This window comes from Dasypus novemcinctus, chromosome X, assembly GCF_030445035.2.
Source record: "Dasypus novemcinctus isolate mDasNov1 chromosome X, mDasNov1.1.hap2, whole genome shotgun sequence".
Taxonomy (NCBI): Eukaryota; Metazoa; Chordata; class Mammalia; order Cingulata; family Dasypodidae; genus Dasypus; species Dasypus novemcinctus.
Genome location: NC_080704.1, coordinates 151047344 through 151054602, shown reverse-complemented (window position 1 = coordinate 151054602; position 7259 = coordinate 151047344). Strand labels below are relative to the sequence as shown.

Sequence of the window (7259 nt, the reverse complement as noted above, 5' to 3'; positions counted from 1 at the left end):
TTTTGTCAATCCAGTAGATGTGTAGTTGTCTCTCCTTGTGGTTTTCGGCATCCTTTCGATCAAATTACTTTATAATGTTCATTGTAATTTCTTATTTCACCCTAGCCTATTTAAAAATATTTCTTAATTTCCAAATGTATTTTCTGTTTTTTTTGTTTATTTATTCCTTGCTTCATTGCATTGCTGGCAGATAAGGTAAAGAGAGCTGTGTAGTTTCAAAGATGTATAATTTGTTAAAGCTCTAATTTTATAAAAATGCTCTCAATGTATGCTTAGAAAAATGTGTGTTTGGCAGTTGTTGGGTGCAAGGATTCCGTCTGCTCCTTAAGGCATTTTAAATCATTTATATTCTTGTGGATTTTTTTCCTGTTTGTTTTATTGATTACTGAGAGAGGTATGTTAAATCTCCCATTAAAATGAATAGAAATGGTCCTCACTTCAGCAGCACATATACTAAAATTTGAACAATACAGAGAAGATTAGCATGGCCCCTGTGCAAGGATGATATGCAAATTCAATTCCATATTTTTTTGGTGAAGGGGTGTTGTTTGGGAATTCTACACATGTGCGTGATTGTTTTGTAAGTTCACAACTTCTGTAATAAAAATATGTTTAAAAATAATAGGGTAGGTTGGAGGAAAAAGACATCAAATGTAAGATATGGACTATAGTTAGCAGTAAAATTTTGATGATATTCTTTCATAATTTGTAACAAATGTTTCACAACAATGCAAGGTGTGGGTGGTAGGTTGATGTATGGGACCCCTGTATGATGTTATATTTTTTACGATTTATTTATTTCTCTCCCCTTCCCCCCCCCACCCCGGTTGTCTGTTCTCTGTGTCTATATTTGCTGCATCTTCTTTGTCCGCTTCTGTTGTTGTCAGCAGCACAGGAATCTGTGTTTCTTTTTGTTGCGTCATCTTGTGTCAGCTCTCCGTGTGTGCAGTGCCATTCCTGGGCAGGCTGCACTTTCTTTCGCGCTGGGCGGCTCTCCTTACAGGGTGCACTCCTTGCGCGTGGGGCTCCCCTACGCGGGGGACACCCCTGCGTGGCAGGACACTCCTTGCGCGCATCAGCACTGCGCGTGAGGTCAGCTCCACACAGGTCAAGGAGGCCCGGGGTTTGAACCATGGACCTTCCATGTGTTAGACGAACGCCCTAACCTCTGGGCCAAGTCCGCCGCCTGTATGATGTTATGATACATGTTTGCTTTGTAAATTCACAACTCTTACTATACTAAATATTGTTTACATATGCTTATGTATGAATGATAAACTTCGATAAAATTTAAAAATATAATATATATTAAAAATGAGTAGATATGGTGAGAATACATCATGGTGTTTGTGACTAGCAGAGCTATTATATGGGTATGACAGTGGTTGAAGGGAAAGCCCAAGGACACTTACATTACTAGAAGGAAAGGTAAAAAATGAAACATGAGACTGTATAACATAGTGAAACCTCATGTAACATAAGAATATGGGTGGTATTGCATATATAAGATTGTTTTTACAAAATATAAGTACAAATAAACTAGAGAGAACGAAACAGAATAGCAACTATGTACAGTAGGGGAAGCATAAAGAAATTGAGAGGTGATGAGTTTTGTTTGGTTGGTTGCTTGGTCTTTGTTCTTCAGTATTATTATTATTACTGGAATAATGAAAATGCTGTAAAAATGATTGAAGTGATGAATGCATAAGTATCTGATTATACTGAATACCATGGATTCTACACTTTGGATGGATTTATGCTTTATTAATATGTATCAATAAAATTGATTTGTTGAAAAGACCTCCCATTATTGTGGATTTTTCTATTTAGTTTTGTAGCCCATTTGCTTATATGTTTTGAGGTTATGACACCAATGGATAAACATTTAGAATTATCATATTATTCTTGTGAATCGTACTTATTGTCATTTTCAAGTGACCCTCTTAACCTTTAGAAATACTTTGTGCCTCAAAGTCTATTTTAACAGGTATTAATCTAGTTACACCACATTTCTTTTCTTTAACATATTCATGGCATGTCTTCTTTCTATATTGTTACTTTCAACCTTTCTGTATCTTCATCTTTTAGTTGTGTCTCTTATAAACAACATTTATTTATTTTTTTTGCCTGGAATTTCTTTAATATGAGATAAAGTCATTCTTTAAACAATGAGAGATAGGTTTTAAAGTACATATACTAAATTAAATAGAAGAAAGATATTACATTGCACAAAAAAAAGCATAGATAATCTGATCAGCATGCTGTTTAGGTCTTCTGAGAAATATCCATAGTTAATGTTATTAATAAACAACATTTAGGCGATCTTTTTTATTAATCTAGTCTGAACATCTTTTTTATTTAGCTGGACCTTGACACCATTTTCATTTGATAAAATTAACGGTGTATTTAGATTTATATCTACCATATTATTTTGTTCCCTGTTTGTCTCAGTTCTTCTGTTTCTATTTGTACCACTTGTTCTGTGTTTCTTTCTTCATTACTTTGGATAGATTTAATATATTTTATCATTCCATTTTCCCCTTTACTAGTTTGGTAGTTATACACTCTATTTCTATTCTTTTGATGGTTATCTTTGAAAAGGCAACATGTATGCTTAACTTATCAAAAATATTTTGATCAATATTCATATTCTCTTGGACATTAGAACACTGGCAACATTTTTTCTCTGAATTAAGATACATATACATATGGCTCTATAGTGTTTTTTTAAACCCCATGTGGCATTATAATTACATATAATCAGTATTAGAGCACCCGCCTTGGATGGTCCCCCAAACCCCAGAAGGCCCATGAAAATCCAGGCTGAGATACCCCAGGTGTAGTAAATGTCCTCAGTTCTGAAGTACTATTAAGGCTCAGCTACCTTTCTGAGTACTGACCTTCATTTCCATTTTGGCCTGGTAACAATGAACTGTTTTGCCAGTTCTTTGACGCTCTTTAAGATGTTGTATTTCATTCCCTGTTTTTAGTTTGTTTTTTAAGGCAGGAACATCAGTCAAGATACCTAGCCTGCCAGATCACCAGAAATGAATGTTGGCCTTGTCTTTTTCTATACAATTTCATTTCAGTCTCTTTCTTAAATTTTTTGGGTAAATCTGCTTTGACCATTTTTTGTAACTGTCTTTTCCAACTCCTGAAAGACTTTGCCTGACAAGTGTCTTTTCTATCTCCCATATACTTGTCCCAATTGCCTGTCAGAAAGAAAAAAAAGCAACCTTAATCATGTCTCAAATGCAAAAGAATAGTGCTAGTGATGTACTTGAATCAAGAAGAAAGTCCTAAATTACGATATGAAATTATGCAGAGAAACAGGACCCTAATCTGCTAAAGTCCTTGGAACTGTCCAAAGATCCCTTTAGAATCTCAACAAAAGTACCTGTGTACCTTTCCCATCCTCCTCTAATTAAACCTGCTTTTTCTTAAGTACCAGCAGCATTCAAGAGAAAGAAAAAATGAATTTCATTCTCCCTATTTTATTTCAACAATGGTATTTTATATTAATTTCTTCCTATTGAAAACACACTGTGTTTTAGTTATATTTTTATTTACTCCAGTGGACGTTTTAAAATTAATTTGAGAATCACCACAACACCATGCATAATATTTTAGTATACCAGGCATCTGACTTAGAAATGAATATTAGGAACATAATCTGCTTTTAGCTAATTTTAGAAAATCTGCTTTTAGAAAATTTATTAAAATAATGCTATAACCACATTGAAAGACATTTTAAAAGAATGTTTTCACTCCCTACCAACTAAACATAACTGCTTTCATTTCCCCTTATTCCCTTCCAAACTTAATTTATATACTTACATAAATACTTAGCTGTAATTATGGTAAATACACATTGCTCCTTCTAAAAACGACTAGTGTCTCATAAATACCCCTTCCTGGTGTTCAATATCTTGTCTGTCATTTTTAACTATCAATTTTTCACCACGTTATAATTTACTTAATAATTTCACTATTGTTGGACTTTTAGGATACTTAAATATGCTTCCCTTTATACCCTTATAAATATGTAAGTGCTTGTATTCTTTTCTTCTTCTGAATTACTGTTGTAAGAGAAAGTTCCAGAAGTGAATCTATTGTATCTGAGGCTGGTAACATTTTACAGTTTTTGATACAAAGTGAGTGCTAAAAATATTGCACCAATGTATAATCACACCAGTAGATTGGATGAGCTTGTTTCCTTGGACAGCAATCTAAAAATTATTTTTCTTTCTTTTCTTGCTAGTTGAATAATACATACAAATAGTTTGTTTAATCAATATATGTTTATTGAGCTCCTAATGAGTTAGGCATTGTGCCAGGTGCTGTGGACACTGAGATGAATAAAATGGGCACTGAATTGGGGAATTCACAATCTCGTCAGGATAGGTAGTAGAAGAGAACTTGGTATATGCTGTAACAGAGGCTTGTATATAATATTTCCATAGGAAGACAAATGAGAGATGGATTAAATGTATGAGTCTACCTTGGTTTTTCTGGATTAAATGTAGACTTATCATGGAAATTAGCCCCTACAGAATACGTTGTTATTTCCAAACTGAACAGGGGCCCCTCATTTTGGTTTCTGTTTTAATCTATTTTCCCTTAATTATTGCATTCATTCCCAACATGTTTGTTGGCTTGTAGCTTCTCTTGTATGGATTACCTGCTCGTTTTGTTGTATTTTAACACAGCATTAATAGTAATATTTGTAGCCACATCATAACACAATGAAGCATAGCTGAAAGGGACAACAATATCACAGCAACCATTTGCTGGAAGAAAAAAGAGGAAGGATCATTATGCTGAGCTGACATGTGAAGACGTTTGTAGGAGTACATGATTGTAGATCTCTGAAAGAGGTTAGAATGATTGCCTAATCTCTGCTCCTTCCAGGTTAACTCTCAAGACAGGAAGAGCCATTGTGATGGTGACTTTCAAGAAACAGCATGCATAGTTTCTTACTGAATCCATATTCAGCTTAGTTATAGTACTTAGTTTTAAAAGTAATTTTATAATTAATCTATGCTTGCATTGCGGCAGAGTAGGTCCCAAGCCCTGAACCAGGCATGTGAGATGTTTTGTTATGAATTAATGATAAACAGTAGAAAGTAGTACAAAAAGCAGATTTTGTGGTCTGACAATCCTGGGTTCAAGTCAGAGTTTGACCACTCATAAGTCTGTTACCTTGTTCATGTTTCTTATCCTGTCATATGTTAAGGGGAGGCTAATCATACCTACCCCCTAGAGAAAGTGTTAATGTTCAGTTAGATAATTCATATGAAGCAGTTATAGCACATGGCACATAGTAGACTTCCAATAAACCTTCAGTCTTGTTGGTGTTGGTGCTGTCACTGGGTTGGGAAGATAAGACACAATTCTAGGAAGGGCTAGTTTTGTTCACCCTTGTTGATTATAACAAGACAACTGAAGAATATTTGCAAGGAAAAGCCAAAGCACACAAAAAAGGGGGAAGTTGTGTTATGAATGCATGAATAATCTAGTATGAAAAAAAGATAATGGAGAGGTAGCAGCCCTCAAACATATTTTGGGCAAGGAGAGTGTTAAGGTGCTACTCTCACACTCTTGCATACTGAATAAACCCAGAAGCCACCAAGCCTGTAATCCAGCAATCGATATCATGTTTCAAGTGTGCACTTCATGTCACCTTTTCAATTACAAACTAAACAGAAGCTCAGGAGCATTGAAAATGAGAGTTGCAAGAACCGGCCCTTAAGGCCTTGGGCCCAAGTCTTTCATTTTCCAGATGAGGATACAGATGTCATCATTAGCATCATCCAGCTACTTACTGGAGATTTAAATCAGAGAAAAAATTTATGCTTCCATACTCTGATCTGTTTCCATTAGATCAGTGGTTTCCAATCCCTGGAACTACAAAAAGGTTGAGAATTCATTGGAAGCACCATGGAACGTTTGGAAAATGGACTAAGAGCAATTTTGGGTGCATTTTGTAGTGGTTGTTACCAGGCAGGGATGAGTCCTTTTTGTTTAGAGTCTCTCAACTGTGTATGCTCTGATAAAGGCTAGCACTAAAAGGAACATATATGTGAAGAGGCCACTTAGCATCACTCTCCTCACTGCAGTGAGAGAGCCATTACTTTTCATTAAATAAGTAATATTCTGAGCAACCCACTTACTCATCATTAAGGGCCATTAGTAGCTACTCTTTGTCACACATAAACCCTAATGGAGCTCGATCAAGGGTTTTTACTAAAGAGCTGCTAATTTTCAGAGAGAAAATTAGTAATACTGGAAGCAGAATTTAGATTTTCCTCTAAAGCTCTTCTCAGTAGTCTTCCTTTCCCCCCTCTGCCCTGTAAAACAAAGCGGTCACACAGTGATCATGGTGAGGCTTTAGCAGAAAGAACCCCTGGTTCTCCTCCTCTGTGGTTGTAGTTCAGTCTTTGGTCACAGGGGAGCACACTGATCTCTTAATTGAAAACTCACAAAATCCTTTCTGGCTTCTCTGGTCTTTTTGGATCCCAATCTGTCTAAAATGTGGGCCAGAAGGCAATAGGAGAGTCTTCCTTAAAGCCACACATCAACTCTTATCTGACCCAGTATTTCAATAGGAGACCTTTCTCTAGGCTAATCTGGAAAGGCAACTGTACAATGAAAAGATTTGGGTTATCTGAGGCAACAGTTTTTATTTCCTGTTGGAAAGTCTGCTTCATGGGGCTAGAGGGGTCCTAACAGGCATGACAGAGAGGTAAAGTGGTCTACATGGATGATGTCTAGGTAAGATTACTGAGAATTTCCTCCCCACTTCCACTTTCTCCTCACTCACCTCTTAGATCCATATCATTAGGTTAACTAGTGTCCTTTTGCCAAATGGAAATTCCCCCTCAAGTTTGCCAAACTCAGTGTAAATAGTTTGAGCAGATCATTCTGAAACTTCTAACACAAGCATTAGTGGCTATTTACTCAGCTAGAAACTCAGAGATAAGCAAGACCGAAGAGTAAGATACTGGAGGAAATTAGAGCAAAAAAGGTTTAAACTTTATTTTCTCTAATAAGCCTGTAGGAAAATGTACTTTATTGCTTCAACCATCTGACCATTCATCAATCTAGTTCTTGTTTTGACATGATAAATAACAGATCAGTGGGTTACTTTGGATAGATCTTGTTTCATTTGCTGGGTTCTGGATTAATAAATAATCCTGGGACTGTTCATTGTATATTCTCAAAGCATATGGACATTAAACCCAACAGGACGCAGGGCA

General features: G+C 35.9%; 1 pseudogene; it reads left to right on the top strand.

Moving 5' to 3' along the window:
- The first annotated feature begins 429 nt into the window (after positions 1-429).
- On the top strand, positions 430-530 carry LOC111766202 (U6 spliceosomal RNA; annotated as a pseudogene).
- The last annotated feature ends 6729 nt before the right edge of the window (positions 531-7259 follow it).